Source organism: Lepus europaeus, chromosome 16 (assembly GCF_033115175.1).
Source record: "Lepus europaeus isolate LE1 chromosome 16, mLepTim1.pri, whole genome shotgun sequence".
Classification (NCBI taxonomy): Eukaryota; Metazoa; Chordata; class Mammalia; order Lagomorpha; family Leporidae; genus Lepus; species Lepus europaeus.
The window spans coordinates 40,244,615-40,257,020 of NC_084842.1; the positions used below are offsets into that span (position 1 = coordinate 40,244,615).

At 39.4% G+C, this 12,406-nt stretch overlaps 1 protein-coding gene across 3 annotated transcripts in view; it reads right to left on the reverse strand.

Annotated features, from left to right (window-relative positions):
- Positions 1 to 5,811, reverse strand: part of CLCN3 (chloride voltage-gated channel 3) — a 100,433-nt gene extending 94,622 nt beyond the window's left edge. For 2 of the 3 annotated variants that reach the window (XM_062213516.1, XM_062213513.1), the window contains exon 1: positions 5,282 to 5,811. The gene's annotated coding sequence lies outside the window, so the exon portion shown is untranslated. The remainder of the gene's footprint in view (positions 1 to 5,281) is intronic. The other variant, XM_062213514.1, reaches the window with a different exon arrangement.
- Between the last annotated feature and the right edge of the window lie 6,595 nt (positions 5,812 to 12,406).

Here is a 12,406-nt window from a genome sequence, read left to right on the forward strand (position 1 = left end):
ACATCAGGCTTTAGTTTCTATGCTAGGCCAGAGTACATTAAAAGGTGTGGTTACCTTCAGTATACTGACCTAGCACCAAACTACAAACACTAAGCATACCACCAGAACTGGGATGGGGGGATGAAGAAACAGGATTACTTAGCAAACAGTTGGCTAAGTGATACCCAGCCTTAAGGGAGGCACATTAATTTTTCATAGCCTTGGACAACATTTTCAGTCTCCCACAATGGAAGCTTGGTAGATCATGGCTAAGTCCTAAAGGTATGTTAGTCAACTGGAAAAAGCAAGCATAATCTGAGTGTAAAAGGAAATGAGGGGGCTGGCACTGTGGCGTGGTGGGTAAAGCTGCTACCTGCAGTGCCCGAAGATGGCCCATGTTCTTGGGCCCCTGAACCCACATGGGAGACCCGGAGGAAGCTCTTGGCTCCTGGCTTCAGGTCAGCGCAGCTGCGGCCATTGTGGCCAATCAAGGAGTGAACCAGCAGATGGAAGGCCTCTCTCTCCATCCCTCTTCTCTCTCTCTCTCTCTGTCTCCCCCCTCCCTCTCCTCTCTCTGTGTAACTCTGACTTTCAAATAAATAAATCTTTAAAAAAAAAAAAGGAAATGAGAATTTTCATTGTCTACAACTAGAAAGATAGAACAAAATACACATAAGCAATGATGGCTGGGAAGTAAAACCCAGACTGATCTAGTCACTGGCATGCAAGAAACATTCTCATATAAATACTGTAAGAAATGTTTGTGCTAAGTACTGGTCGGTCACAGAATAAAATGTCACAGTGAATTGCAACATAATCACTTCTTCACTAATGTTTTTCTAATAGCTATCAATGTTCCATAAATGTGTTAAATATACAAGTTTTTATATTGATGTCATCATATTCATATTTGCATAGGTCTTACAGTTTTCAATAAACTTCAGTATAAATTACATGATACACTGTTGTCAAGCAAGAGGCTACATTTTCCTATAAATTAGTACATATCCCTGTAATAAAAAGTATATGACAGATGTCACAAAAACAAAGGGACTACAATGAACTTAGAGAAAAGATCACATCTCACTGTGATTGATTGATTGATAAGAAGCATTTTTTTCAAACAATTATTTCTAAACTGGACCAAAATAGCTAAGTTAGGTTTTTATAGGGCAGAAATGGGAGAAGAGCTTGGGTGCAGCAAAATTAATGTTATGAGTCAAGCTACGGAGCTGAGAAAGCAACAAAAATATTTGTAGGTCAGTAAATATGTGCACAGAATACTAGATCTGTAAAAGGCTTCGTGGTTAATAAGTTTGGGCAATACATCATACTCCTGTCTAGAACTGTAATGGCTAACAGCACTAAAAATGGCTCCTGATAAAACCTCAAAAACAATTAACTTTATAAAGAAAATTTATGGAAAGCTTCTCAGATTTATTTTACCAGGGAATTGCCCCTCAACTCACAGCACCTGTTAACAGTCTGCAGTACTAGTATTCTTAGAATACATTTTGGGAATCCTGCCTAACGCACAAGGCTATGATATTCCTGTTGGGATGGAGTACAAGAAAGCTAGAAAAAGAAATGAGAGGGGCCAGCTCTGTTGTGCAGCAGGTTAAAGCACTGTTCTGAAGTGCCAGCATCCCACAGGGGTGCCAGTTCGGGTCCCTGCTAATGCACCTGGGAAAGCAGCAGAGGATGGCCCAAGTCCTTGGGCCTCTACACCCATGTGGGAGACCCGGAAGAAACTCCTAGCTTCGGATCAGCTCAGCTCCAGCCACCGCAGCCATTTGGGGAGTGGACCAGTGGATGGGAGATCTCTCTCCCTCTTTCTCTGTCTCTCTCTGTCTATACCTCTCTCTCTTTTTCAAATAAATCATAAAAAAAAGAAAGAAAAAGAAATGAGAGCCCAACCTTGAAAGAATTTGACAGATTATAGGGAGGTGGGGACGGTTAAGCAAAAGAATGATGGAGGCAAAGCTGGGTGATGAGGAGATAAAATGGAATTTATGTAAGGAATACTCCAGCAAGAGGAAACTAAAAGCAGATATTGCTTAGAAAGTTTTGGAATTGTTTCAAGAAGAAATAATAAAGTATCTAAAGCCACAGAAAAAACAAAACATATATTCAGGGGTCACAAAGAACAAAGATCAGTAAATGTGAAATTATAAAGCACTAGGAAATACAAGTATCAATGAATCTAATGTATGTGTTACTTCCTCTACTTACAATGAAAAGACCTGTTGTCTACAGAAATTAGTCAATTAAAAAGGTTACTTGAAAAATGCAGAAAGAAAATCAGCAGACATGTTGCATGTGATGATCTCAGGATATCTGGATAGAAATATTTATCCAGCAGGCAGCTGGACCCAATGGATCCCCATTTGAAATAGGTATCATTTTCCTTTTTTCCATCTGATTCCATACAGGAAAGAGAAATCTCTTTTTTTTCTAACCAAGTAAATACAATGTGGTTAGGGTGAAATTAGGGCTAATTAATACTAATTAACTGCACAAAATGAACATACCTTTATTTCAGAATCACTGGAAAAAGGAAAGCAGATGTACAGTACACACTTTTTTTAATAGTCTATTTCAATTCATTTGAGATGTATCAAACTGATGAGACAGGACAATATGTAGTAAAACAGCACAGTTTTTAAAGCATGTATATGTACTTGAGGAAATGTAATTCTTAAGTAACATAGTACAGGGTTTGTTGGGAAAAATTCTAAAAGCATCTGAAAAGACAGATTATAAAGGTCACCATTATGCCATAGGAATTAAGTGTGGCCCACTGATTACATCAGCATTGGGCAAGGTCCAATTTAAAACAAGTCATCAAAGTAAAATCAACATAACTAATATATTTGCTGCACAGATCTCATCTTAAACTGATTTTAAAAAGCTTATTCATTTTTAAAACAATATTTTTGAAAGGCAGAGCAAAGGGGAGAGAGGGGAGAGAAAGGGGAGAGAGATGGGAGAGGGGGGGGGGAGAGAGAGAGAGAGAGAGAGAGAGAGAGAGAATCGTCCATCTACTGGTTAACTCCCAACACCCACAACAGCCAAGGCTGGACCACGTTGAAGCCAGGAGCTAGGAACTCTATCCAGGTCTCCCACATGCGTGGCAGGGACCCAAATACTTGAGCCATCACCTGCTGGCTTCCAGGGTCTACAGTGGTAAAAAGCTAGACTCAGGAGCAGAGCTGGGACGTGAACCCAGGTACTCCGATATTGGATACAGGTGTCCCAACTGCTGTCTTAACCGTTAGGCCAAATGCCTGCCCTATAGGATCTTGCATGTGTTGACAATTTGTATCAGAATAGATTGCTTCTGTTTCAATAATCCTGTGGGCATAATTAACAAACAGTTCTACTCCTTCTGATCTTGCCCTTTTGAATTTTTAATATTTATTTTAGCAAATAAGAGAATGGTTATAATTTTTCCTACTTTTCTGTTAGAACACAGTGATCCTAATGTGTAACTGATTCTTTTTAGAATTCAGTAGTGGGGGACCTGTCCCTCTCCCCCTCTCCCTAATTCTGACTTTCAAATAAATAAATAAATCTTTAAAAAAAAAAAAAGCTCAAAATGAATTACAGCTACCATATTTAGATAGTTGTAACTGTACATACAAAAACAAGAGTATTAGAGTAGTAGATTAGAATTTTTCTTTTAAAAACACTATTTCCAATGCTTCTGTAACATTACATTATTCTTATAATTTAAAAAATAAATGAATCTGGTGCCATGTCCCTCAAACCATCTTTTTCTCTGCATTCTTACTAGTCTAACTGCAATATGGTCCAGTTACTGAGAGCAAGAACTCTGAAATTACATCATCAGGCTTCAGTCTCAGTTCTGACAACTAACTCTGAGGGTGTTGTGCAAGTTAACAAAGCCCTTTGCACCTCAGTTTCCACATCTGTAAAATGGGAATAGTGAGAGTACCTACTTCCTGGGGGGTGGGATGAAAATTGAGATATTCCACAAAAACCACTCAAACAAGAGCTTGAACCATAGACTGTACTCTACAAGTATTAACATTTATTATATCACATTATATGTTTTTGATTCCTGCTGACAAGTTTGACATAAACCAAGCTGGAAGTTCTGTAAAGCAGTGATAGTGGCAAAACCCCACAGGATGCTGCTTTGATATATAACCAACCACAGAGATCAAATCTAGCTTCCTGAGCAGTCTGAAAATTATTACCAACATGTCACAACAGGAAATGGAAAGCCTATTCATCAACATGACCTGGAAAATAGCCAATTTACTAACACAAAGCCATAACCTCAACAAATCTGTTCCCCAAAATATATATATATATATCCACAACCAGGTTAAATATTTACATTTCTATTGAGCTATGTATGATAGATAACACATGCTAAAGCTCAATTTCCAAGTAAAGATAGAGGTACTGTAAATTCATATGGATTTCTTAAAATAGTTTGACTTTAAGATGAAATTCAACAATACTTAAGCATTTTCATTCATCGATGTAGTCTTGAACTAATACTATTTTGCAGTGACCCACAAAGGTATGTAGAATTGACTGACAGTTTTAAAATATTTCCAAATTGACTTTATCAAGAAAATAATCTTGTGAACCAACTCAGTAGAGAAAGGAAAAGCATTTCTGGAAAAGGTCAACAATCAATGACACAAACCACAATGATGCTGCAGTAACTGAACTGCATGGTTCAAAAAAGTTTTAAGTCTGCACAAGCGAACTTTTGAAATGTAAATTACATATATAAAGGTGTGGTCACTGTTGATTCAATTATCATGAACAGGAATTTTCCCCAAAGGAAACAGAAATCTTGGTCTCTAAGAAGCATCATGTATACATAATTACTTCTAAGTGCTCCATGCTATATAAATACAGGATACCACATGCAAAGTTCATTTCTGAGATTCTAAAGAAGCTTCTGTTCCAAGTTTAAAATCAAAACGCAAATACCAAATGTACCCGAAAATGCTTTCTATATACATTTAAAGACAAATCTAAATGTTATTTTTAAATGTGGGCAAATTTAGCGAAAGTAAAACCCACTCTCTACTTTTACAATGGATCTCTTCTTGGCACCTACTTCCATTCTATTCAAAAGGCCTTCCACGGCTCCTGAAGGAAATGGGTGAAATTTTAAAGAATGAACGAGGGGGTATTTACATAATCAGGTGGTTTTAACATGTAGAAACATATTTTAAGAGAAACCAAGATGAGTACCCTGACCTCGCAGTTGCCCCCAAATCCGTGAACATGACAACTAACGAATGCAACTCACCTCGCAGCTCAGAGGCATAGCAAAATCGGTGGCTGGTTTTTGCGCTGCCTTTGGATTCTGCATCTGTTTCAAACCTAACTACCCTGGAAGCTGCACCTGAAAAAACCTGGCACACAACGCAAACTATCGCGATTTAAAAGATACCTGGTGTTTTCTACCGGAGGTTACGCAAATTGTGCCAGGTGGGACTTTTTTGTCCTCCTTCAAACACGGGAACAGCATTAAGTTGAACCCTCTTGCTTTGGAGGGCCTGGGAGTCAAGCTGCTTCTACCCGAAATTAAAAATAAAAAGCTCCAACCTCACTTCTCTCGGAAAAGACTAAAATTGAATCCATGCTCCAACTCTGGAGTAAAGTAGGATGGCTTTCAAACACCACACTCTTCCTTCCTCCTCATCCAACCCGATGCCGGGCCGCGGGCGAACTAGGACTCTGAGTAAGGGGCTGCGGGTCCCGGACCGCACCAGCCCCTAACCACGGAAGGGGAAGGGAAGCGGCCCGAGTCCGGAGCCCGACAGGTACGTCCCCAGCGTCGGCGCGTGACGTCATCACGTAGACGTGAACGGCCGTTCAGCGTCCGGCCGCCCAAACACACCCACCTGCGGCCACTCTCGGGGCCGCGTCGGCGCCCATTGGGCGATGTGAATCAGTGGGCGGTCTGGGGCGGGGGCTGGGTCGCCAGGAGGAGGAGCAGAGCAAGCCGGCGGGCCCTGAGGAGCTCGCTGGGTGAGAAAGCTTTGCTGGGCGATTCGCTCACGTCACACACGCTTTCCTGTTTGCCCCGCTGCTGACCTCGGGAAAGGACAGGAGGCGGCCGCCGGGTGGGAGGCATTTTCTGAAGTCCACCTGCGAGCGCCACCTCCACCGTCATCGCGAAGCTCGCATTCCACTCGGGCGGGAGACCATCGGCCTCGAAACGGCAAAGCAAAAGCAGCTAGTTCCTGAAACAGATTGAGGGACGTGTGGGCCTTGTAGGTAGACCGGCACCCTGTGCTGCCCTACATGTAGGTCGCGGGCAAAGAACGTATCGGTGTCGCTGTGCCTTCGGCGTCGCCGGTGAGGGACGAAAAACCGAACATCCTAATTCAGCCATCACGCGTTTTCAGATATAATGCTTGGAAATCATTTTGGAAAGAATACATAACTTGAGGTTTCTACACGGTCTGGATTGTGTTTATATCCGTGTAGCGAACGTTATTGAGCCCCTGCCGTGTCAGAATTCTAGTAGTCCCCATGTCTGGGCGGGTAGTCGGAGGAGGCCTAGCAAGAATGCCTGGCCCAGGCTGTAGCTTTCTCAGGATCCTGGTGAGCCAGTACAGGTTTTACATTTCTTGGCAGGAGGTGTGAGACTAGTTTGTCACCGCTGGGTGGCAGAATTAAGACCTTTGAATATGTAGTGTCTCATATATTTAGTATATTATGAATATACAATGGTTAATGAATATTAAGTGCTTCTTGTATACTCAATAGTTCGTGTATATTAGGTATGTATTGGTCTTTCTGGCCTTTTTTTTTTTTTTTTAAGATTTATTTATTTATTTGAAAGTCAGAGTTACACAGAGAGAGGAGAGGCAGAGAGAGAGAGAGGTCCTCCATCCGATGGTTCACTCCCCAACTGTCCGCAATAGCGGAGCTACCCCGATCCGAAACCAGGAGCCAGGAGCTTCTTCTGGGTCTCTCACGAGGGTGCAGGGGCCTAAGGGCTTGGGCCATCTTCTACTGCTTTGCCAGGCCATAGCAGAGAGCTGGATCAGAAGAGGAGCAGCCGGGTCTCGAACTGGCGCCCATATAGGATGCTGACACTGCAGGCCAGGGTATTAACCCATTGTGCCCCTCCAGCCTTTTCTATGTATATTCACATGCATATGCCCTGCTGATGTTAGCCAATAGGTTAGTATTTTTACCTGTGTTTCACACATGAGTTTTGTTTATCTTTATTTTTTCTTGGGCAGAATTAAATTTCTCAATCAGTACAGTCCTGGGCTTCGGGGCTGGTGTAGTGCCCCTGGTGATGATGGGGGTGCTCACAGATGGCACCAAGCTTCTTGTGACTGTTTCATTACTTTTATTAAGGTGGAATTTGTGGAACTATGCTAATATCCAAGCACAGTTTTCTTTGCCTTGGGACATTGCTGGATAAAGTTCATAGGGTCTTTTTAGAGAACATGAAAAGGCAAGCAAAATTTTTCTAAACAAAGTGGAAATTTTTGCAACAGGTTTGTATACATCAGATTTTCTGCTCTCCCTACAGATATGTGTAGTTTAACTTTGAAAAAGGGAACCTAGATTTTGAGAACAGTAAACAGTATGTTAACCCATCTTACTTGCTTTCTCTGAGGTTAAAAAAAAAACCCCTTTTATGGTGTCATCTTAATCTTTGTGAAGATTATTCCAAGGGTCTCTTTTAAGTGAAAAAGAGGTCTATTTGTACATTTGGTTTTCCTTAGTATTACTTATATTATGCACTATCATATTCCTTTGTGAGAACTTGCTTATTTTAATATACATGGTTTCTGGCATACATAACCTTTGCACCAGTAGTTCTTAGTCTTCACCTTTGCATCAGAACCATATAGGGAGGCTCCGTTACCAGAAATTCTGTTTAAATTATTCCAAAGTTGAGCCTGAGCATCCCTGTATTTCAGTAATCCTAGCTGATGTGTGGAGCTGAATCAGAAACACTGCATTAGACATGAGTCTATTTATTTAAATAATGTGTTGTGTGATCGTTTAGTGATAGGACAATAGACTGCATCTGGGGAACAGCTTTCTGTATACTTTCTGTATTTTTCTTAGAGAATCTGTTGTTGTTAAGTGTCCTCTTCATCAGAGTTGGGTGGAAGGAAAAATAGCCTCTAACCAACAAAACTCCTAAACTCTCAAGTAAAGCGAAAAAGAAGAAAAGGGTTAGCATTGGAAAGAGTTTACCTAGTTCAGCCAGATTCAGAATGGCATATTCTCCCTTGGCTTTCTGGTATACCCTGGTAGATACAGAGAAATAAGTGAATGATATTACTAGTGGGTGGTGGTAGTATAAACCTTTCTCTGTGCCAGAAATTCTACTACTCTGGGAATGGCATGTTTTAGGATGCTATTTTTTAGAACTGGCAAAAGAAATCAGAAGAACATATTTCAGTTGCTCCTAGCTTCTTGTTCCATGGACCCAGTCAGGCTTCTCCTGCCTTGCCTTGAAGGGAAAAAAAAAAAAAAAAAAAAGAAAACAAAACAAAAACCTGGGCCTAGAGTTATTTTCCATTACAATCATTACAATTTAAACTTTTTTTAAGATACATAGGAAATCCGAGATAAGAACCAGGCTAAATAGATCTCTTTTATGGATTTGTGACTTTTTTTAGAAAAAGAACTTTTAATGCACATGTTTCATACACACAGAAAAGAGGCAATGGAAGGAATTAAGATGTTCTGCTAGTGAATAGTAGTATAGTTCTAGTCTAGAATTTCCTCCTGAGTCCATTAGCATTGGGGAAGTCATTAAAAATGACCTTTATCTTTTTCCAGAAGATAACATGACTTAGCTTTGTGTTTCTGGTGGCCCTTGAATGTGGCAAACTGCCTTTGAATTCCACATGATTCTTTCCTACAAAAAGCTCTTGCCTAGGCTTCACGGGAATCGATAGGCCCTGAGTTATTTCAACCAATCACATCCTCAAAATGAAGTCATGAGATGACTTCTTTCTCAGGCCCTGGGGTAGCTAAGGGTTCATTGTTTGTTTTAGTCTTCCTAGAACTTAAGATCACTCTCTTCAGGTAACTGACACTTCCATGAGCCTTGGCAGGTGACACAATCCAGAAACTCAATATACAATTAGATAATGTTTTTATCTGTGCATATGGAGCTAGGTCTGCCAGATTAAGATCCAGAAAATCAGCAGGCTGCTACAGTTTAAGTCCTAACTGCATATAGCTAATGGTTCAATCTAGAATAGACTTCAGCAATGAGACTTAAAACTAACAACTGCTGCCATAGAATGTAGCAAGAGAGAACACTGAATGCAAAGACTCTGATTATTTTCTCTTGGATTTGAGTATTACATATCACAAAGAAATCTAAATTTTAGAGAGTGCTTTTCTTCATATTTAAAGTTTTAGGGCCTTCTTCCCACCACTCACAAGAGATGACTCATATGACAAGATAGTTTATTTGATCACATATACTTACACAAATATATGGTCTTTTAATAAAGTTGAATTTTACATAGTAACTTCACAAAGAGAATATATTTGGTCTATTTCTACTGCCAACCATTTGCTATAATTTGTTATACTCTAATTCATTACTGCTACCTGCCCAAAAAGATCAAATAACAACACTCATACCTTGAAATGTCTGTCTCCTTCATTTAGCCTATTGCTCAATTCATTAAGGAAGCATGACAGAATGTATGTCTGAAATGTTTGCAGTGGGGTACTTCACTTTAGGAGTACTGCTGGTTGTTTTCCACTTGCCCTATTATGCTACCACTATTATATAAATAATATATAATTATATAATAATTATGATAAAGACTTATAATGATAAGTTAGATAATAAATAGATATAAATAAGTTATAATAAATTAGATATAAATAATATATAAATAAGTTAGATATAAATAATAAAGATTTTATAAGACTGAAGGAATTTGCATTTTTTTCTATTTGAAAAGCCTATAACTTTATAACCACCTTTAATATCCAAGATTATAATTTTTAATTTTTTTTAAAGATTTATTTATTTTACTTGAAAGTCAAAGTTACACAGAGAGGAGAGGCAGAGAGAGAGAGAGAGAGAGAGAGAGAGAGAGGTCTTCCATCTGATGGTTCACTCCCCAATTGGCTGCAACGGCTGCAGCTGCGCAAATCCGAAGCCAGGAGCCAGGAGCCCTCTCTGGGTCTCCCACACCAGTGCTGGGGCCCAAAGACTTGGACCATCTACTACTGCTTTCCCAGGCCACAGCAGAGAGCTGGATTGGAAGAGAAGCATCTGGGTCTTGAACCGGCGCCCATATGGGATGCCGGCGCTTCAGGTCAGGGTGTTAACCCGCTGCACCATAGCACCAGCCCCAATATAATTTTTTAAATTTAGTGTTGACATTTCTTTTCTTCAAAATGGAAATACTGTTACAGTATTTCTTGATTATCAAAACACTACTTTTTTTAAGTAACTGAAAATTGAATAAGCACCTTCTACAATTTGGGTGTGGTTAGTCCCCTCCAAAATGGGACTCATGTTGAAATTTGCCCCCCAAAATAAGTGTTGAGAGGTGGTAGGATCCTTAAGAGGTGTTTGGGTCATGAGGGCTCCACTCATGAAGGGATTCATGCCATTTTTGTAGCACTGCATTGGTTACTGTGAGGCTAAAGTGCTCTAAAGTGAGACTGCCCTTTGTGTTCTGTGTCTTCCACACATGCCCTCCTGCCCTTCTGCTTTTCTGCCACATTATGATGCAGACCAAGGCTCTTGACAGATGCAGCTACATGGTCTTGAACCATGAGCTAAAAAAACCTCCCTTTGTAAATCACACAGTTGAAATAATGTGGAACAGAAAAACCATCCAGCATAATGCTGCCTGATATTCTGGCCAGAAAATTTGTGAGAAATAATAAATCATTGTTGGTTTGGCCCACTAAGTTTTAGGGTGGTTTGTTATACAATATATAACCCAAGCACAGGAATATTTGTCAAAATGAAAAAACATAGTTTTGTCTTAGCAAATCTTTTAGGATTCTATCTCTCAGAAATAATACCATTGGAAATGATCTCTATGACTAGTAAGTAGCTATGATTGAATAGATTTTGGTACATTCATATCATAGAATATGTCATTGACAAAAATTAGTGTTCTCTGGAGAAATGTTTATGACATGCTGTTAAGTAAAAAACAAACAAAACCAGGTTGCAAGGGCATGTGGATTAGCAATTAGGATGTTGCTTGGGATTCCTTCATCCCATATCTGAGTACCTAGGTTTGGGTCCCAGTTCCACTTGTGATTCCAACATACTATCAATGCACAACCTGGGAGGCAGCTGGTGATGGACAGTTCAGGTAGTTGGGTTCCTGCCACTCATATGGGATACCAGAATTTTGTTCCAGTTTGACTCTGGCCTGGCCCAGGCTCTGCTGTTACAGGCATTTGGGAAGTGAACTAGCAGATAGGAGATAATTGTCTCTCTCTCTTATTCTCTGTCCCTCTTTAAAATAAATAATACAAGTTGCAAAATAATGTTTATACTGTAATTCCATTTTACAATATTAATATATAAATATATGCTTATGTATATTTTTATGAAACTAGAGAAAATGTAGATGATATTCATGAAATCGTTAATATTGCTTTCAAGGAGGAGTGAACACAGAGATAAAGCTCTGGAATGGAGACTGGAAGCTTTATCTTTGTGTATTTGTGTTACTGGTTGGTTGCAAAAAGCAAAGCTCCTTTGTTCTAAAGAAAAATCCATTTAAATAAAAAAAGCAATAGAACTCAGAAACATTATTTTATAATAATAATTAAAAATAGACTGTATAGAGGTTTATAAACCAGAAAGGGAAATCATCAAGTAATCCTCTTAATGCAGAAAGAATAACTTGCTTTATTTACTTGACAATATGTCAGGACATTTTTCTGTATCAATAAAAATGGACTCTACTCACTCTTTTTAATCACTTTAGGGTATTACATTGTTTGAATATAATTTAATTCCTTATTATACATTTACATTGTTTCTAATCTTTCTGACTATATGCAATAATGATTATCCTTGTTTATACATCTTTGCCCAGTTTAACTGTTGAGTCAAAGGATATGCATGTTGCTAGGATGTCTCCTAGAAACACTGTAACAGTGTATATTCTCACCAGTAGTTTATGACAGGAGCTTAAATTATCTTAAGAGGACACCTGGCTAGACCTCCTCCTGCAAACAGCAAAAATGAATTTGCTTATATTACCAATTGGCAATGTTTTCATGCAAATGGATGTGAGTAGAATGAGAGTTATTGTGCAGATACCAAACTTCCTACTAACTAGGAGTGGGAGAAGCCACAAGATGTTTTCCCAAAGAAGGAATAAGAAAAATAAAGTCTTTATAGTTGCGTGGAGAGTGTGTAGAGAAGATAAAGTGCTGC